Here is a 10,414-nt window from a genome sequence, read left to right as displayed (position 1 = left end):
GGCTCCCCACCTCTTAAAGCAAGCACCTGCTCTGTTGGTGGCTGTAAGAGGCAAGGAGCCATTGCAAGCCTTTTGCTTCCTCCTGCTTTCAGGCGGTGGGAAACTGAAAGGGAGTCCGTTCCATCTCATGGGGCCATAGGACAGAGTAGAGATGTGAAGGCCCGGGGGGAAAAAACCCGGAAAAATTTGGGAAAAAAACAGTTTTTTTCCATTTTTTCCCTGAAGCCATTTTTGTTTTTCCCCGAAAAATTGAAAAAAAGAAAAAAGAAGAAAATTGATTATGGAACGTTTTGTTTTAACATGAGGAATAAAATATTTTAAGACAAGGTGTTCAAATATTTTCCGAATCATTTCTAAAAAATATGACTGGTATCAGATTATTCTAATTTCTGTGCACGGAGGACAAGCAAGTCCTAGGTCATGCCCATTCATTGAAACTTAGTCCTACACTCCCTTCTATACACTTCAATTCTTCTTATGAGAATGAGTTTTTTATTTTTATTTAATACTGTTGAGAGGAAAAACGAACAATTGTTATTTCTGGATTTTTAACAATCGTTTTGTGGAGGTTTTTCTGTCTGTTCCAGATAAACTAGTAAACAGTTCAGGAGATTGTTCCTCCATTTGATACAATTACAAATATTATTTATTTAAAAAGCTAAATTCTGTTTGTAATAATTGTTTGGATACACTATATTTTAATATGCTAATTATGATAATTTCATGCCAAGTGAAATTGTCCATAGTCATATTTTATGTTCCTGAAGTAACAGAATGACTTTCAATCTGGAAAAGAAAAAAAGAAGTGCTAGCGTAGCGGGGGTTTTTTCAATTTTTTTCCGAAAATTTCCGTTTTCCCCTCAAAAAAACCTGGGGGAAAAAACTTGGTTTTTTTTCCGAGCTTCAATATTTCCAGAAATTTTACATCTCTAGGACAGAGTGGACTCCATTCTATGCTATCAGCCCATAGAACAGAATGGAATCTGTTGCAGAGCTTACAGTCCCATCTTAAAGCTGCAGGAATCAGGCAAGTCAGTATGCAGAGGTTGTCCGCTTATATGCAGGAGCTGGTCCTCAGCTCTGACACCATGGCTGGCCCTGCCACTAGGCAGACTAGGCAATTGCCTAGGGCGCCAGCCTTCCGGGGGGGCCCCAAATTGGGTGCCTCCATGTGACTTGGTGATGTTATCAGTGGCGGGGGGGGGGCGTGCCAGAAGTTAGCCTTGCCTGGGGTGCCAGACAGTCGAGGGCCACCCTGTCTGACACTTCCGTAAGAAGGCGAGGCTGGATGATCCTGCACATCTATTGACTTGCTTCAAATACTTTCTCTCTGAGACTCCAGGTGGATGACACCATATAAAAGCAATGCAATCAGACAACGCATAGAAGACGTCCTGTAAACAATGCTGTACAGCTAGAATTACAACATTGGAGGCGAAGCAGACAAAACATTTTCAGGCATGCTGTACCATAAACAGTGCAGAAAAGGGGTCACAAAACTAGAAGACAAGGCAGCAAATGCAGGAGATATGTCCAATAAACAGTGCAATATGCAACCACTCTGTACCCTCCTAAAAGGACCCTCTGAATCATCCCATCTGTAGGAAGGTTTAGCAGCGGGTGCTGCTGCTTTCTATTTGAGTGACCCCCATGGAACTGCATGCCTTAGCCATAGAACGGAGAGAAGCAAGCACAGTCCCTAGACAGAGTCTTCCTCTCGGGGGTTATTGCTACTAGTGTCAGACCTGGTTCTGACAGAAGATCCAAAAGTCTGCGGCAAAGGTCAGTCAAGCAGAATGGGAATCAAAAGCACAAGAACCCCAGTTCCTGCCCACAAATCGAGCAGCCGGGTGGTGCTGCAGGAGAAGCGAGATGGAAGCAGCAGAGTCTGGCATGCAGGATCCTGAGGGCTGGAAGGCAAAGCACACACACACACCCCCAGGAGGGAGGCAGGCAGGCAGGTGGGCGGGAAGGAAGGGGGGCGCGCAAGAGATGAGGGAGGGTCGCCTCTGAGGCAGAGACAAGCAAGTGAGTAGTGGGGCCAAAAGATCCCATGTGAGCCAAGTAGAACAGAAACGAAATGGGCACCTTTAAGACTCACCAGCTTTTTATACACACACACACAGTTTTAATATATTTTATATATAATTTTTTAGATATCTAAGAATTCCAGCATAAGCTTTCATGAGTTCAGGCTTACTTCTGGAGGGGCATAAGTGAGGTCCAGCTCATAAAAGCTTTGGCTGGAATGACTTTGGTTAGTCTGGACGGTGCTGCTTGATCTCTGTTGCTCTTCAAGAAGAAGAGAGCCAAGCCCTTGTTGTCTTTCTTCCGCCAGTGAGGGCCACTGCCCAGGGAGGGGAGAGAGAGGGCCAAACCTGCCCTCAGTGGGCAGGTAGATCAGTCCACCTGTTGTCTGCCCCGGCCAGGAGGAGAACAGACCTGGCTGCCACTGGCCTGTTGGGGGTGTGCATCAGCAGAAGGCCAGCGCGTGGCTCCCACAGGAGGCAAAAGTCTTTTGCGCAGACAGACTGAGAGGGAGGGAAGGAGGGAGATGGAAGCAGAGGCCAAGGTTAGGCATGGCCTGAGAAGAACTCCTGCAAGAGCAGGACCCCACCCACTGGGGGTGTTGCTGTGCCTCTCTGGGTCTGTTCTGCAAATCAGCTCCCTGCAGGTCAGAAATCTGGCAGCAAGGAGCCTGCCTTTAATCTCTCTCACAACACGTCCCACTTTGTTTTTAAACAACACTTAAATGGACCTGATACAAAACCCTGTGTGATTTCCTAATAGCAGATGCCAAGTAATTTCCCTTGTTTTATGTTCATCTGACTACGTAAAAACACCTCCCCATGCATGCAAATGCCCCGTGGAATGGGACAAGTTGGTTGTTCATTGTAAGATTTCCAGATGCTTTTAAAAAGGCTTTTTGGTACAAATTTCCTGTACCTACTTAGAAGACACCTCCAGGGATTGCGCATTACTAGACTGTGAGGTCACAAAGTTGTATTAAATGATATTCCAGTTTGGTTGAATCTGTATGTGCATCAGGTAGGCCCGTCCCCCTGTGTTTTCTGCCAGTGTCGTGACATCATGGAATTCGATCTTCGACTGCATGCCCCAGAATGCAAGCAAACTCAGTAGCTTGTTTGGAGCATGCGTGAGGAAGGCTTTTTATCCAGATGGTTTCCCTTGCTCTTAAGCACAACAGACACTGACCTGGGGACACTGTTTTGGAAGGGGGCCGTCCTGAAGAAAGTGTCCCTGGTCCAAATGACCTAAACAGGTTGTGTCCAGAGGTTCACATTTCTGTTGGGCAGAGTGGTGGCAACATAGCTTGAGGTGGTCTTTAATTGATGGAACAGATTTCCAGCCCAGGAGCTCCCGTAAGACCAGGGGGCTTTAATCAATGGATGAGTTTTCATGTGCCTGCACTCTTCCTCAGATACAGGGGAATGGAATTCACCACTCCATACATAGAGGCCGAGGGTGGGCAGCGAATCAGCATGCAGCATAATGAAGGTGTTTATCAGATTCAGGAATAACAAGCCTAGTTTATATGGTTACTATTTAACATAAGTTGTTTTAACAAATGCAAAGGCCAAACAGAAATAAGGAACCGAGTCTACACGGTCACCATTTGTTTGTATTCAATTCTAGGAGAAACACAGAGAGGCCAATAAATATGTCAAAATTGGAGACTGATGTATCCTTCTTAATTGTGAAATCCTAAGAGTAATGAACTGAGACCCTTTGTTATGCTCCATTTGTCCCCTTTCAAACATGGAGGCAACTAACAGCATCCTTTTCTTTGAGGTCAGGTGATTGACTGTGCAGTTGTTACATCTCCTCTGTTACAATAACCTTTTTGTTCAGCTGGTAAATGATACTGTGGAATCCACTCCCAAAGGATATAGTGATGGCCATGGGCATAGATGGCCTTAGGAGGAAATTAGGTGGTTTCATGGAGGGGTATGGTCCATCAATGGCTTCTAGCAGTGGGAAGTAAAGGGAACTTTTTGGAACTTGGGGAGGTTTTTGAGGAGAGGCACCAGCAGCTATGCTGCAAATTTGGTTCCTCTACCTCAAAAAACTGCCCCCCTCCCAAGCCCCAGGTACCCCCTGACTTGATTCTCCATTATAGCCTCTGGTGCTTATTTAGTGTAATGGTCCCCATAGGTTACAGTGGAGCCAGGAAAAAAATTGTACATCCTTGTTATGCTTTTTTTGGTATTGTTTGTAAGCTGCCTTGAGTCACAGGGAAAAGTGGAATATAAATATTTAAATAAATAGTTTAAGCAACTTCCCTGTTTGTTAGGTTAGGCAGGGTTCCGACACTGGTTGTTCCCCCTCTGTTTTAAGGTAAAGGTGGTCCCTTGTGCAAGCACCAGTCGTTTCCGACTCTGGGGTGACGTCACATCACGGCGTTTTCACAGCAGACTTTTGATGGGGTGGTTTGCCATTGCCTTCCCCATACTTAACCTTTAATACTGGTCGTCATATTTCACACACAGAAAAAACCACCCCAAAGCAGACTGCAAAAATCCCCCCCCCCCAAGTGCTGGCATGTTTTCTAAGGCTCAGCACAGGGCGACAGTCCAAGGCCAGATCTACCAACAGTGGGAAGGGGAGGGTAGACCTGTTCTCCGGAGGCCTGGTCTACCCATATAGTGGAAGGGGGTGAGTAGACTTCTCCAGATCTCCGGAGGACAGGCCAGAAGCAGTAAAGCTTCTATCTTTCGCCAGTTGTTTCTCTAATGTGCTGCTGTTTTGTTGCCACTTTTTACTTGGAAAGGGTTCAGCCATTTGTTTTGATCCCAACCAGCCAGGGATCACCGAATCAATATGTGGTCGCTGCTCAGAGCTGGCCCTGTTGTCATCTCTTTGCTGATGGCAGATGAGCTCTCCATGTGGCTCTTTCCTCTCCCAGGAGGCAGCGCTCCCTCCGACGGTGGTTTCCATTTCCTGCAAGCCCTGCACTGTGCAGCAGGACTTCCCTCCTCCAGTTCTCGTCCCGTGTGAATCACTGTGTTGGGCCTAGGCAGGGAGGTGGGTCCAGATCTTCCCATTCAGCCACACTCTCATTGGGGGGTGGTTCTTCCCCAAGCACCAGCTGCACACTGCTAGCAGCGATGAGGGCGCATCACCATCCTAGCTTCCTGGGGGACGCAGAGCCTTTCCCAAGACCCTGGCCCATGGGACTGGAGGGTTGGCTGTTTTGTGGGATGTGATGATGTCCTCGGTGGTTGAAGCACTGGACTGGGGGATGAGTGGGTAGCAAGAGCCGTGAAACTCTGGCCCTTTTCAGACAGCCTCTCCCATTTTAGTAACTGGTTACTGATGGGTTTTTCCTGTCATTTCAGATAGACCTGTTTTAGTAACTGGCTGCTTGCGGAATTTATTTACCTGTTCATATAAACCCACTTGTGTCCTGTTGAAGCATGGCTGGGCTGCTGTTGATGTAAACAGCTTTCTTGCCTTTTCAACCCCCTCATCGTGCTTCTGGATCGCTGTGGGATGCTGTTTGAAATGCCGTAGTGCTTCCTGCAATGCCTTGTCCCCCCCCCCCGTGCACACTTCCTCTGCATTTAAAAAAAAAACTAAATGGAGTGCTATAGTGCTGAAGTGCCATCGTGGCACCATTGAGAGGCCTTGAACAGTTACAAATTTTAAAAAAATCTGGGAATGCTTGGGGGAGGCGGGTGCTCGGGCAGTGCAGGGTGCTGGGATCTGGGGTGCAGGGTGCTGGGAGAGGAGTACAGAGGAGAACAGCAGGGCTTTTTTGGAACAGGAATGCTGCAGTTCCGGCTGGCCAGGGGTTGCGGCCTAATATGCAAATTAGTTCCTGCTGGGCTTTCTCTACAAAAAAGCCCTGTGTGAAGCAATAGTGGTATCAGTGGGTGTGGCCTAATACGCAAATGAATTCCTGCTTGGCCTTTTCTGCAAAAAAACCCAAACCCCTGCCTGAACGGAATTGGACACCATCTCACAACAAACACAGGCCTTTATTGGCATCTATCAGATTATAAATAAGGCGAAAAGAGAGATACAGAAATAACAAAATAAACCAAGTCATATACAACTGTATATTGGACAATCAATCCTTGATTACCAGAAACAAGAATGCCTTTCAGTTATTTCAGATGACAAATCCTTCAGAAGACGGCTGAATACCTTTGCAGCTTCTGAGCAACTTGTCGTATTGAGCAGAATTGGGTCTAGAAACCGACGGTGTAGAGGATCATATTGGGAGCAATAAAGAAGCATATGGGACAATGAATCAACTTATTTTAAGTCGCTTGTATAAAGTCTTAATGAGAGTGGGATTTTTTTATATCTACCATATGTAACTGCTGATGGGATCTTGATGTTCTGAATTGATTGGACTCACTTGTTGACTTGAATGGGCTGCATGAAGTCCTGATAGGAGAACGTGGTTTCTCTCCACAGCCAGTGCCCAGACTCCATATAAATCCTGAACACTCCAAAATCCCACCCTGCTCTTTTCATGGCCTCCAACTTCCCAGTCGTGTAGAAAACACAAGGCTTTCCTCCTAATTCCTTCACAAGCGGTACAGGTCAATGCCTAAGCAAACCATGGTGGAGAGGCGACCAGATCAAGGCAAAATCAGGACCAGAAGTCTTTGTAAAAATCTGACAATGCCCAGATCTCTACAGGGACTCAGTCACACACCCCGAAACCAGGGCATGGATGGGGGGGGGGGGTGGCATAGCGAGCAAATACCATCCAATAGCAGAAAGGATCCAGTGGCAGCTGTTGATGCTTCCCCACCAGCAGCCCTATCAAACAGCACCTTCCTTCCCCCTCTCATCACAGGGTTGATAGGAAATGGTGCTGTTTTCTCTTTCTCTCCAGATTTTACACCACTGGCACTGCAGCTTGTGCCACTGATCTCCCCCCTCCCCCCCCACATTTAAAAAACTAAACATGGGAAATAAAAGGGCTGTACGGTATGACAGTTGCAATCCGATTCATGTTGAAATAACAGGATGTCAAGATGACTGGCAGCTATTTTTTAATGCTTTCACAGTGCTGCTGCTCTGCGCCTTCTTCAAACTGGGGCCTCTTGCTGGAAGAAGGATTTAGTTTTTAAAATGAAAATGAGATTCACGTGGCTTAAGTTAATGCAGCCCCCCCGGTGTGGGGGGGGAATGGAGTCGGTGTAATCAAGACATCTCAGTGGTGCCCTTATCACGGTAAACTCCTATTTAGCGCCATGTCACTCAACTTAGAACATTTTTTTAAAAGTCCTCTGAGGAAGATCACGCCAGGGGAAAAAGGGGTGAGGGAAAGCCAGCAATGTTTGAAATGACCGTAACTCTTCAGAGACGGCTTGTTAATGGAAGAAAATATGCTGTATGAAACTCCTGTCCCTGGATCGCTTTGCTCCGTTTTAGGCCAACAGCGAATAACACCCAGGTTAGAACGACAAAGCAAAAAGGGCCTCCATTTAGTAGATTGTACCGTACCAGTTTTAGGGGTTGTTGGTGGAAACAACACATGAATGGCTACTGGAGAGCCAGTTTGGTGTTGCGGTTAAGTGTGTGGACTCTTATCTGGGAGAACCGGGTTTGATTCCCCACTCCTCCACTTGCACCTGCTGGAATGGCCTTGGGTCAACCATAGTTCTGGCAGAGGTCGTCCTTGAAAGGGCAGCTGCTGTGAGAGCCCTCTCCAGCCCCACCCACCTCACAGGGTGTCTGTTGTGGGGGAGGAAGGGAAAGGAGATTGTGAGCCGCTCTGAGACTCTTCAGAGTGGAGGGTGGGATATAAATCCAATATCGTCATCTACCTCACAGGGTGTCTGTTGTGGGGTAGGAAGGTAAAGGAGATTGTGAGCCGCTCTGAGACTCTTTGGAGTGGAGGGCGGGATATAAATCCAATATCTTCTTCATCTTCTTAGAGCCCAGGGGTCTTCCAGGGAGAGAATATCTCGTGTTCCTGATTTCTTAGTCCAGTAACTCGTATGTATATGTGCCAGTTTTCATCTTTTACAATTTGGAATTGAGAAACAGTGATTTTTTTTTTTTGTTTAATGGCCATCTCATAAGTGTGGAGTTGTTCTGGCAGGTTCTACATGCCATGAATGTCACAGATACTGTCTCTCCTCCCCTTGCATTTAAAGAATGTCTCACATTCAACTTCCTCCCTCCTGCCTCAAAGAACTTGGCTCCAGTTGTCTTTTTCAGTGGGATGGCGGGTGGGCGTGAGGGGGACAAGATTGCCACAGGTCTGGCAAGGGGGCTTCCCCCCACCCTTTGGCAGAACTGAAATCCAGAAGGGCAGGGGCAACAGAAAGTGCCCCATCTTTCAGTGATGTGGATTTTCTGTGAAAATTTGAAGAAGAAAATTTTCTGCAAAGTGTTCTGATTCAAAATTTGACAAGATACTGGGGTCCAAACCCCTCACCATCTTCATTGCCCTCCTCTGGACCTGTATAGTGAGAGAGTCTGTCCTTGTGGGGCAAACAATCCAGATTCCATTCAACATTTATTGCTGGACTGCCAGCTCTATTCTAATCGGCGGAGGGAACTGTTTGGAAATCTTTCCCCCCTTCCCTGTAACCTAGTGAATGGAATTGACTATCACTGCCTACTTAAAGATAATGAAATAGAAATCACAAGGGGGTATAAATTCTGTTATCTTCTTGTTCTTAATTTTGGACTGTATATTTTATCTGTCCTCATTTTATATTATGCCTGAGTATACCAATAAAGAAGAGCCCCATGGCACAGAGTGGTAAAGCTGCAGTACTGCAGTCTTAAGCTCTGCTCACGACCTGAGTTCGATCCCAGCAGAAGCTGGGTTCAGGTAGCCGGCTCAAGGTTGACTCAGCCTTCCATCCTTCCAAGGTCGGTCAAATGAGTACCCAACTTGCTGGGGGGAAAGTGTAGATGACGGGGGAAGACAATGGCAAACCACCCTGTAAAAAGTCTGTTGTAAAAGCAACATCACCCCAGAGCTGGAAACAACTGGTGCTCGCACAGGGGACTACCTTTACCTTTTTTTATACCAATAAAAGGTATGATTTATATAAATTAAATAAATAAATGATGATGATGATGATGATGAACTAAGCCAATATTGTGGGTCAAAAATTCTAATGTCATATTCTGCAAAGAATATCACAATCACTCCACATAAATTTCACAATATATAGTCCATATGTGTAGACCATTCATGCAAGAAAGTCTTTATGCACAAAGTCCTCCACACAAAAAGTCTCTCCGTATGGATGAAGAATCACTCCATATTATCTCCCAATCATAGGTGCAATATTAATTCCCAGTCATGCATCCAATATTAAAGAGATTCTCAAATTGTAGATATCTTCAGTTTCAGTGTCAAGCAGAGTATGAAAATGAGTTCCGCAGGAAATAATCTTCATAAATTTTTAGAGACACTCTCCAAGAAGTCTCAGCTAAGTTAGAACTTGTATGAAGCCGCTAAGGAGTTTGCACCCATCCCAGTTGCTCAGAACGATTAGATCTTTGACCACATTGCCACAGGGCAAGCAAAATAGTATCAGATCGGACATAGGCTGTGAGGCTTTTGCGAGACATTCAACCAATAAAGTCTTGTCACTCTGCCATGATCTCCCCACCATGATTGAAATGATAGTAGAACTGGAAGCCACTTGGACATCTTCTGGTCCTGTTTTGAAAGAATTCAGACGTCTCTCTCAGGAGGAGGTTGACAAGATTCTTGTCGCTGTGAGGCCCCCCACTTGCCTCCTGAATACAAGTGTTAATTACTTCCATGTGTTAATTACTTCCGTTTATCTATTCTAAACCTGTGTATTAATTTCATTGAGTGTCCATGAGTTTTTGTATTATGAGAAAATATACTGCTTACTCCCAACTCCAAATCATTGATTAACAAGTTAAAAGGCACCACACCCAGTACTGAGCCTTGCAGAACCGCACTGCTTGCCACCTTCCACTGTGAAAACTGCCCATTGAAACTCACTCTCTGTTTCCTGTTAATTAACCAGTTTTTAATCCGCAATTGTATGACTGTTGAGTTTATTTAAGACCCTTTGATGAGGACGCTTTCTTGAAGTCTACGTAAACAGCACCTATTGGGTCCCCCTTGTTCATATGTTTGTTTACCCACTAAAAGTTTAGTGAGATGAGATCTTCCCTTACAGAATCCATGTTGATGTTAGACAGACCAGCCTGTAATTTCCAGGATCGCATCTGGGGCCTTTTTTTAAAAATGGAGGTTACATTAGCTACCAGTCCTCGGGAATGGAGGCAGATTTTAGAGATAGATAACCTTTTTTTGTCAGGAGATCCACCAGTTTACCTTTGGGTTCTTTTAGAACTCTGGGATGTACGCCATCTGGGCCTGGTGACTGATCAGTTTTTAATTTGCTCCAGTGCTGATTTGGTT

Source organism: Heteronotia binoei, chromosome 3 (assembly GCF_032191835.1).
Source record: "Heteronotia binoei isolate CCM8104 ecotype False Entrance Well chromosome 3, APGP_CSIRO_Hbin_v1, whole genome shotgun sequence".
In the NCBI taxonomy this organism is placed as follows: domain Eukaryota; kingdom Metazoa; phylum Chordata; class Lepidosauria; order Squamata; family Gekkonidae; genus Heteronotia; species Heteronotia binoei.
Note: the sequence above shows the minus strand (reverse complement) of the source record.